We start from the raw sequence: 7,827 nt of genomic DNA, 5'->3' as shown, positions 1-7,827 counted from the left end.
TCAGACCAACCAGAGAAAGAGTACAAAGCCTCCATACCCCATTAGTGACACCGCATTTGTGAGAATGTTGTGTACTGCAACCCACCTCAAAAGCAGTGCAGATCTCAGCCCAGCCAAAGACATTGCAATTCTCAGAATGGCCACAAAGGGGCGCAAGTCTCAGACTGGCCGGGAGGAACAAAATCGCCTCCACCGGCCTTTGGTTACGGGGTTGGGTTAGCCCTGCGCTAGAACAAACAAAGCAAAGCTAACCCAACCCCGTAAGCAAGGCAAACTTAAAGCCAATTTGGTTTACATTAATTGGATGTAAAACTAAAGCCAATTAGATTGAAGTCAATTGAATGTAAAACTAAAGCCAATTTGGTTGAAATAAGTTGAATGCAAAGCCAAAGCCAATTTGGTTGATGCAAAATGACTGCAAGGCTAAAGCCAATTTGGTTGAGATTAATTGAATGCAGACGCTGAAATCAGCACAACTCTTCAAATGGCCACAAGGGGGCACGAGTCTCAGACTGGCCGGGAAGGAACAAAATCGCCTCCGCCGGCCCTTGGTTACGGGGTTGGGTTAGCCCTGCGCTAGAACAAACAAAGCAAAGCTAACCCAACCCCGTAAGCAAGGCAAACTTAAAGCCAATTTGGTTTACATAATTTGGATGTAAAACTAAAGCCAATTTGGTTGAAATAAGTTGAATGCAAAGCCAAAGCCAATTTGGTTGATGCAAAATGACTGCAAGGCTAAAGCCAATTTGGTTGAGATTAATTGAATGCAGACGCTGAAATCAGCACAACTCTTCAAATGGCCACAAGGGGGCACGAGTCTCAGACTGGCCGGGAAGGAACAAAATCGCCTCCGCCGGCCCTTGGTTACGGGGTTGGGTTAGCCCTGCGCTAGAACAAACAAAGCAAAGCTAACCCAACCCCGTAAGCAAGGCAAACTTAAAGCCAATTTGGTTTACATAATTTGGATGTAAAACTAAAGCCAATTTGGTTTACAATAATTGAGTGTAAAGCTAAAGCCAATTTGATTGAAGTCAAGTGAATGTAAAACTAAAGCCAATTTGGTTGAAATAAGTTGAATGCAAAGCCAAAGCCAATTTGGTTGATGCAAAATGACTGCAAGGCTAAAGCCAATTTGGTTGAGATTAATTGAATGCAGACGCTGAAATCAGCACAGATCATCAAATGGCCACAAGGGGGCGCAAGTCTCAGACTGGCCGGGAAGGAACAAAATCGCCTCCACCGGCCCTTGGTTACGGGGTTGGGTTAGCCCTGCGCTAGAACAAACAAAGCAAAGCTAACCCAACCCCGTAAGCAAGGCAAACTTAAAGCCAATTTGGTTTACATAATTTGGATGTAAAACTAAAGCCAATTTGGTTTACAATAATTGAGTGTAAAGCTAAAGCCAATTTGGTTGAAATAAGTTGAATGCAAAACCAAAGCCAATTTGGTTGATGCAAAATGACTGCAAGGCTAAAGCCAATTTGGTTGAGATTAATTGAATGCAGACGCTGAAATCAGCACACATCATCAAATGGCCACAAGGGGGCGCAAGTCTCAGACTGGCCGGGAAGGAACAAAATCGCCTCCGCCGGCCCTTGGTTACGGGGTTGGGTTAGCCCTGCGCTAGAACAAACAAAGCAAAACTAACCCAACCCCGTAAGCAAGGCAAACTTAAAGCCAATTTGGTTTACATAATTTGGATGTAAAACTAAAGCCAATTTGGTTTACAATAATTGAGTGTAAAGCTAAAGCCAATTTGATTGAAGTCAAGTGAATGTAAAACTAAAGCCAATTTGGTTGAAATAAGTTGAATGCAAAGCCAAAGCCAATTTGGTTGATGCAAAATGACTGCAAGGCTAAAGCCAATTTGGTTGAGATTAATTGAATGCAGACGCTGAAATCAGCACAGATCATCAAATGGCCACAAGGGGGCGCAAGTCTCAGACTGGCCGGGAAGGAACAAAATCGCCTCCGCCGGCCCTTGGTTACGGGGTTGGGTTAGCCCTGCGCTAGAACAAACAAAGCAAAGCTAACCCAACCCCGTAAGCAAGGCAAACTTAAAGCCAATTTGGTTTACATTTAATTGCATGTAAAACTAAAGCCAATTTGGTTTACATTAAGTGAATGTAATACTAAAGCCAATTTGGTTTACATTAATTGAATGTAAAGCTAAAGCCAATTTGGTTGAAGTCAATTGAATGCAGACGCTGAAATCAGCGCAACTCTCAAAATGGCCACAAAGGGGCACGAGTCTGAAAGTGGCCAGGAAGGAATGCAGATGGCATCAGAAGGAAGCGTTGATTGGCCTGGGAGCAGAAGGGCCCTCAGGAAGGGTGCGGGTGGCTTGGATCGCTGGGCTGAAGCTGATGGGATGAACTGTAATGAGACCGAGTGCCGCATCCCACACGTTGCCTGCGATGACCTTGGTGGGGGCTTGTGGCAGAGTGACAGGAAGATCATGGAAATCATGGAAAGGGAACGGAGTGGGGATTCGGGTAACAGCTCAACTGAACTGAGCTGGTGGTGACTGTGGGAGGCCAGGAAAGCCAATGGCATCGCAGGGGGGAAGTCATCGACTGGAAGCATCGAAGGCATCTTCACCTGTAATACAGAGACATGCTTTAGAAGGAGGAACGCTGAGACCCAAACTGTGCTCACCGTCAGCCCACCCCCACAAGGCAAAGGCAGGAGCAAAAGGCAAGGAGAACAGCCGAGGGAACGCCAAAACAGAGGGCAAAGGCAAAGGGATGGGAAAGGCTTGGAGAATGCCAAAAGTTGCGTCATAGGTCAGGCCCAAGGAGAAGGCCCCAGAGAACACCAGAACAGAGACCAAAGAGATCAACACAGAAGGCCAAAATGGAGGGCGAGGTCCGTGAGAACGCTGCAGGGAAGGCCGATGCAGAAGGTCAAGGGCAATGGCCAAAGAGAATGCAGCACAAAAGGCCAAAACCAAAGGCAAAGAGAATGCTGTAGGAGAAGACAAAACAAGAGGCCAAAGGGAATGTGGCAAAGAAGGCCAGGAGCAATGGCCAAAGAGAACATGGAAGGGGACACCAAAATCAAAGGCCAAAGAGAACACTGCAGGGAACGCCAGAACAGGAGGCCAAAGGGAATGTGGCAAAGATGGCCGAGGGCAAAGGCCAAAGAGAACGCAGCCAGGAGCGCCAAAACTGAAGGCCAAAATAATGTTGCAGGGAACGCCAGAACGGGAGGCAAAGGGAACGTGGCAAAGAAGGCCAAGGACAAAGGCCAAGGGAATGTGGCACAGATGGCCAGAACCAAAGGCCAAAGAGAACACAGCGAAGGTGGCCAAGGGCAAATGGCCAAGAGAATGCCACAGGGAACGCCAAAACAGGAGGGCAAGAGAACGCAGCAGGAAAAGCCAAGGGCAAGGAGAATGCTGCAGGGAAAGGCTGGAGGCAAGGAGAACACGGAAAGAAAAGGACAGGCAGCATTCAGGACACCATGAAGTGCAGAAATGAGCTCTGGGAACCCTACCTTGTGTCTCAGTAAGTAATGAGTAAACACTGGTGGGTGAGCATTGCCCTTACCTGCTGGGCAGACAATTACCAGGCAGCAAAGTGGGGTTCCAGGGCGTTCCAGGAAATGCAGATTCCGGTTCCTGCTGCTGTCATCAAGAGCTGCACATCTCCATGCTGTCCTTACAGCACTCAGGAAAGGGAACGGAGCAGGGATTCAGGTAACGGCTGGACTGAACCGAGCAGGCGGTGAGTGCGGGAGGACTGGAAAGACGATGGCATGGCAGGGGGGAAGCCATCAACTGGAAGCATCGAAGGCATCTTCACCTGTAATAGAGACACGCTTTAGAAGGAGGAACGCTGAGACAGAAACGATGCTCAGTCAGCCCACCCACAAAACATGGAAGCCAAACACGGCTCCAAGAAATGGCTTCAGAGTAAGGTTAGGAGTATTTAACAGGGAAGCTGTGGGGTTTTTGTTAGTTATTACACAGAAGGTTACAGAGGGGTTCAGTGCCCAATTGAAAGCACTATGGAAGGTGCAGGGTTAATTTGCACAGGTATCTATACAGTCATGGCTGCAATTCACACTACATTTGGGGTTCAGAGCTTAGGGTTGGGGAGAAAGTATTGAGGTTAGGGTTATTAGGATCGTGCTCAGAGTGAGCGATAGGGAAGGCCAAGGCAAAGGTAAGAGCAAAAGGCAAGGAGAACAGCTGAGGGAACGCCAAAACGGAGGGCAAAGGCATGGACGACACCCAAGGGAAGGCAACGTCAAAGGCAAAGGGAAGGCAAAGGCAGGGAGAGCACTGAAGAGAAAGCCTCGTCACAGGCCAGGCCTGAGGAGAAGGCCGCAGAGAACGCCAAAACAGAGACAAAAGAAAACAAATCAGGGAAGGCCAAAATGGAGGGCAAGGTCCATGAGAACGCTGCATGGAAGGCCAACGCAGAAGGCCAAGGGCAATGGCCAAAGAGAACATGGAAGGGAACGCCAAAACCAAAGGCCAAAGAGAACGCCATAAGGGATGCCAAAACAAGAGGCCAAAGGGAATGTGGCAAAGAAGGCTGAGGGCAATGGCCAAAGAGAACGCAGCCAGGAGCACCAAAACTGAAGGCCAAAGAGAATGTTGTAGGGAATGCCAGAACAGAAGGCAAAGGGAACGTGGCAAAGAAGGCCAAGGACAAAGGCCAAGGGAATGTGGCACAGATGGCCAGAACCAAAGGCCAAAGAGAACGCAGCAAAGGTGGCCAAGGGCAAATGGCCAAGAGAATGCCACAGGAAACGCCAAAACAGGAGGGCAAGAGAACGCAGTAGGGAACAGCGAGGGCAAGGAGAACACAGCAGAGAAAGGCTGGAGGTGAGGAGAACACGGAAAGAAAAGGACAGACAGCATTCAGGGCACCATGAAGTGCAGAAATGAGCTCTGGGAACCCTACCTTGTGCCTCAGTAAGTAATGAGTATACAATGGTGGGTGAGCACTGCCCTTACCTGCTGGGCAGACAATTACCAGCCAGCAAAGCGAGGTTCCGGGGCATTCCAGGAAATGCAGATTCCAGTTTCTGCTGCTGCCATGAAGAGCCGCGCATCTCCGTGCTGTCCTTAAAGTGCTCAGGAGCAACGCAGCTCTGCTGCCACCTGTGGGACACAATGCAGTAATGAAGGCGCTGCCCCGCATGTGTGGGGCTGCACCCTGAGCACGTTGCTGTAATGATGACACAAGGATTGTAATTAATTATAATTACAATTAACATTAGGGATATAATTAATGTTATTCATAGGGTTGAAGTTACAGTTGGTCTAACATCAGTATTCTGCACTACAATCACAATTAAGGTTATTTGACAAAAAACATGAGGCATTATTTTTAAGGCAGCATTCAGGTTAAGAGACATTTTCAACACTGCGTTAAGGGTTTGGTTTACAGATACGCTGCAGGTTAACACAATTATCATTAGAACTCCCATTCAGCTACGGGTTCAGGTCAAGGTTAACTGTAATGTTGCCTCCCAGCTAATCCCAGAGTGCCGAAGACAAGCAGAACTCCCAGGGCAGGCAAAGGGAAGGAGAACTCTCATGGAAAACCAAGGTAAATGCAAAGAAAACAGCCAAGCTAAGGCAAGGGCAAAAGCAAAGAGAGCACCAATGGAAAGCCAAGGTGAGGGCAAGGAGAACGCAACAGGAAAGGTCAGAATACAGCCAAAGAGAACACAGCAGGAAAAGCCAAGGGCAAAGGCCAAGAGAATGCAGCACAAAATGCCAAAACAAAAGGACAAGGGAACACAACGTGGAATGCCCAGGCAAGGGCTAAGAAAACATGGCAGGAAAAGCCAAAATAGGAGGGCAAGAGAACGCGGCAAAGAAGGCCAATGCAGAATGTGGCTGGAACAGCAAGTTAGGAGGTCAAAGAGAATGCTGCAGGGAATGCCCAGGCAAGGGCCAAGACAATGTGGCAGGAAATGCCAAAACAGGAGGCCAAAGAGAATGCTGCCGGGAACGCCAAAACTGAATGCTGAAGAGGATGTGGCAACAGAAAGCCAAGGGCAATGGCCAAGAGATGTGGCATAGAACACAAAAACAGGAGGGCAAGGGCCAAGAGAACGTGGAAGGAAATGCCCAGGATGATGGCCAAGAGAACACGGCAAGAAACGCCAAAACAGGAGGGCAGGAGAACGCAGCAGGGAACACCAAAACTGAATGCCGAAGTGAATGTGGCAAAGAAAGCCAATGGCAATGGCCAAGAGAACCCAGCATGGAACACAAAAACAGGAGGGCAAGAGAATGCCCAGCCAATGGCAACGGCTAAGAGAACATGGAAGGAAATACCAAAACAGGAGGGCGAGAGAACGCAGTACAGAACGCCAGAACTGAACGCTGAAGTGAATCCAGCAAAGAAAGCCAAGGGCAACGGCCAAATGAACGTGGCATGGAACACAAAAACAGGAGGGCAAGAGAATGCAGTAGGGAACAGCAAGGGCAAAGGGAAGGAAAACACTGCAGTGAAAGGCCAGAGACAAAGAGAACACAGAAAGAAAAGGACAGGCAGCATCCAGGGCACCATAAAGTGCAATGAAGAGCTCTGGGAGCACTGTGTTGTGCCGTGCTATGGAGTGGGTAAACACTGATGGGTGAGCATTGCCCTTACCTGCTGGGCAGACAATTACCAGCCAGCAAAGCGAGGCTCTGGGGCATTCCAGGAAATGCAGATTCCGGTTCCTTGCTGTTCCCATGAAGAGCCACGCATCTCCATGCAGTCGTTACGGCACTCGGGAGCGCTGCAACTCCGCAGCCACCTGTGGGACACAAAACAGTAATGAAGGCACTGCCCTACAGATGTGCCTATTTCACAAACCTGCACTCCTTTCCCTGATCAATGTGGCTGCACTCTGTGCGTGATGCTGCTTACCAGCAGCACTGCAGCTGGGAACAACAGACAAGGAGAAGGCTCAGGTACCCAACAACATCCATCTTCCATCTTCTCTGATAACTGCTCATTATACACTGCTCTCACCTTCGGTTTGGTAGGTGGGGATTGAGGAAGCAATGCCGGTCCCACAGACCCCTCCCTATCCCACACTGTGATGGCAGATCAGGATCTGGACCACCTGAGAACCTGACATCCAGGAGTCTTTGGGTCCTGATGAGACGAGTCCCAGAGCCCTGAGGGAATTCACCGCTGCAGTCACCGAGCCACTCTCAGTGGTATTTGAGAAGTCGAGGCAGTCAGGTGAAGTCCCTGGTGAGCAGAAAAAAGGCAACAGCACAGCTGTTACTGCAGATATAAAGTGTGACCCTGGGAACCACCAACGTGTCAGTCTCACCTCTGTGCTGCAAAAAAATCGAGGAGCAGATCCTCCTGGAAGTGACTCTGAAGCACGTTCCAGTGCGTCACCACCCTCTGTGTGAAAAGCTTCCTCCTAATAACCAACCTAAACCTCCCCTGTTTCAGTTTAAAATCATTTCCCCTTGTCCTATCACGATCCACTCTCATAAACAGCCGTTCCCCTTCCTGCTGTTCCCCCTTCAAGTACTGTGAGGCTGCAATGAGGTCCCCCCAAGCCTTCTCTTCTCCAGGCTGAACAACCCCACTTCCCTCAACCTTTCCTTGTAGGAGAGCTGCTCCAACCGTCTGCTCATCTCAGTGCCTCCTCTGGACCCGCTCCATGAGCTCCACGTCCTTCCTGTGCTGGGGGCCCCAGGCCTGGATGCAGCACTGCAGATGAAGCCTCACAAGAGCCGAGCAGATGGGGACGATCACCTCCCTCTCCCTGCTGGCCGCTTCTCTTTTAACGCAGCCCAGAACACAGCTGGCCTTCCAGGCTGCAAGCACGCTCTGCTGGCTGATGTCC

At 49.5% G+C, this 7,827-nt stretch overlaps 1 long non-coding RNA gene across 1 annotated transcript; it reads right to left on the bottom strand.

Annotated features, from left to right (window-relative positions):
• Window positions 1–1,653: 1,653 nt before the first annotated feature.
• Window positions 1,654–7,205, bottom strand: LOC125698669 (uncharacterized). The gene is made up of 5 exons (XR_007379251.1): window positions 7,084–7,205; window positions 6,624–6,771; window positions 4,970–5,116; window positions 3,552–3,806; window positions 1,654–2,601 (listed from the first exon to the last, which is right to left on the bottom strand). It is a non-coding gene; the product is annotated as an uncharacterized LOC125698669 (long non-coding RNA).
• Window positions 7,206–7,827: the final 622 nt, after the last annotated feature.

Source organism: Lagopus muta, chromosome 11 (genome assembly GCF_023343835.1).
Source record: "Lagopus muta isolate bLagMut1 chromosome 11, bLagMut1 primary, whole genome shotgun sequence".
Classification (NCBI taxonomy): Eukaryota; Metazoa; Chordata; class Aves; order Galliformes; family Phasianidae; genus Lagopus; species Lagopus muta.
Note: the sequence above shows the minus strand (reverse complement) of the source record. Positions and strands in the feature narration are given on the sequence as shown.